The sequence below is a fragment of the Canis lupus genome, chromosome 7 (genome assembly GCF_048164855.1).
Source record: "Canis lupus baileyi chromosome 7, mCanLup2.hap1, whole genome shotgun sequence".
Classification (NCBI taxonomy): domain Eukaryota; kingdom Metazoa; phylum Chordata; class Mammalia; order Carnivora; family Canidae; genus Canis; species Canis lupus.
This window is the reverse complement of record NC_132844.1, coordinates 72,000,353-72,002,951: the sequence shown is the minus strand read 5'-3', so window position 1 is coordinate 72,002,951 and position 2,599 is coordinate 72,000,353. Positions and strand designations below refer to the sequence as shown.

The 2,599-nt window shown below is 46.1% G+C and overlaps 1 pseudogene; it reads left to right on the top strand.

Moving 5' to 3' along the window:
* Window positions 1-774: 774 nt before the first annotated feature.
* LOC140636434 (large ribosomal subunit protein eL6 pseudogene) lies at window positions 775-1,968 on the top strand (annotated as a pseudogene).
* Window positions 1,969-2,599: the final 631 nt, after the last annotated feature.

Here is a 2,599-nt window from a genome sequence, read left to right as displayed (position 1 = left end):
ATGTCTGTGGCCTCCATGATTAGTTTCATAATGCCCTATAGTTCTATTTCCTTTTCAAACTGAGGACTAACCTCATCTCCCTTTACTGCTCAGATCCACTGAGCTCAGATGTGGGGAGTGTGGTTGGCTCTAGACCTGTAGGCCTCATGTTGGGCTGTAAGGCTCTGTGGTTGGGAGGGCCCCCATGGTGGCCATCTTTTATTCTGTGGCCACCACAGTGTCTGGCACATTGCAGATATTCATTACATATCTGCTGGATGATTGAATAGATGAAAAAGGAGGGGGAAAAGGAATATGTATTGGAGAAGAAGGGGCAGGAGTAGAGGAGGTAAGATGGTAGGGCCTGAGGGTGCTGGTGGCTGGGAGAGGCCCATGTTGCTGTTGTTTAGGAGCACAGAAAAAAATATCAATTGCATGGCAAGCAGGATTTCAATTTTTTACGAGCTTGATCATGAGGAAATGACCTGGACTGGGACCAGGAGTGAACAGAGCTCTCCTCTGTGCAGCAGAATATGGACCTCTTCTTCCATCCTTCAAATTTTGAACATTTTTATTCCATATTCAAACATCCTCAACTGTCGTTTCAACTGGGAAACAAAACACACAAACACAAACCCTGACTATTCTACAAAGAAGCTAAGGTGAAAAAGGTATGCAGCTCCTTGAGGTCTCAAAGAACAGAGAAACACCCAAGTTACCTTCAGGGAGGTATTTTCTCTGAGACTACACAGATGAGTAAGGAAAATAGGATATGGCTCTTTTCCATATTGCAAGATGGTGGGTAAAAAAGTGGAGGAGCTGGATACTAAAAAGAAACCTGAAGTCAAGAAGGCTGATGCTGGTGGCAAGGTTAAGAAGGGTGACCTCAAGGCTAAAATGACAAAGAAGGGGAAGCCCTACTGTAGCTGATACCCTGTTCTAGTCAGAGGAATTGGCAGGTATTCCCCATCGAGTGAGTATTCCAGAAGGGCTATGTACAAGAGGAAGTATTCAGCAGCTAAATCCAGGGTTGAAAGGAAAAAGGAGAAGGTTCTTGCTACTGCCAAAAAACCAGTTAGTGGTGACAAGAATGGTGGTACCCAAATGGTTAAACTTTGCAAAATGCTATGTATTATCCTACTGAAGATGTGCCTCAAAAGCTGTTGAGCTTCTCCCTCTGCCTGTGTCTCTGCCCCCCCCCTCATGAATAAATAAATAAAATCTTTAAAGGGGGGGAGGGGCAGCCCGGGTGGCTGGGTGGTTTAGCGTCCGCCTTAGGCTCAGGGCTTAACCCCGGCTCCCTGCAGGGAGCCTGCTTCTCTCTCTGCCTGTGTCTCTGCCTCTCTCTGTGTGTCTCTCGTGAATAAATAAATAAAATCTTTAAAAAACAAAACAAAACAAAACAAAGCACTGTTGAGCTTCAGCAAAAAAGAAAACCTGGGCAGCCCGGGTGGCTCAGCAGTTTAGTGCCGCCTTCCGCCCAGGGCCTGATCCTGGAGACCTGGGATCCAGTCCCACGTCTGGCTCCCTGTGTGGAGCCTGCTTCTCCCTCTGCCTGTGTCTCTGCCTCTCTCTCTCATTCTGTGCCTCTCATGAATAAAAATAAAAAATAAATCTTAAAAAAGAAAAAAAGAAAACCTTTCAGTCAGCTTGTGAAAAACCTGCCAGCTAATGTCACTCCTGGAACCCTTTTATCATCCTCAGTGGGCACCACAGAGGCAAGAGGGTGGTTTTCCTGAAGCAGCTGAGCAGTGGCTTGCTACTTGTGACCAGGCTTCTGGCCCTCAATCCTCTGCGTAGAACACACCAGAAATTTGCCATTGCCACCTCCACCAAAACATCTCATGGATGCTTGCTTCAAGAAGAAGAAGCAGTATGAATCCAGACGCTAGGAAGGCGAGTTCTTCACAGAAAAAGAGAAATATGAAATTAGAACAGCACAAGACTGATCAGAAAGCCATGGACAATGAATTCTGCCAAAAATCATAGCTGTTTCTCAGCTTCACAGCTCTCTCTGCTCTGTTTCCTCTTATAAATGGAGTTTATCCTCACAAATTGCTGTTCTAAATTTCTTACAAAGAACCTAATTAAATAATAGATCCATTAAAACAAAAAAAGAGGGGTACCTGGGTGGCACAGTTGGTTGAGCATCCGACTCCTGGTTTCAGCTCAGGTGGGGATCTCAGGATCATGAGATCGAGCCCTACATCAGGCTCTGGGCTCAGCTCAAAGTATGCTTGGGATTCTTTCTCCCTTTCTCTCTGCCCCTCCTGCTCATGCTACCTGCACATGCTCTCTCTCAAATAAATAAATCTTTAAAAAAAAGAAAAAAAAGAAAGAAATGTTCTGGGGCACCTAGGTGGCTCAGTGGTTGAGTGTCTGCCTTCTGCTCAGGGCGTGATCCTGGGGTCCCGGGATCAGGTCCCACGTTGGGCTCCCTGCATGGAGCCTGCTTCTCCCTCTGCCTGCCTCTCTGCCTCTCTCTCTCTGTGTCTCATGAATAAATAAACAAAACCTTGAACAAACAAACAAAGAAATGATCTGTATAGGCCTTGAGGAGAGCTGGAGTGCTAATGGGACATTGTCGCCTGGCAGACAGGAGGAAACTGCTCTTTCCTTG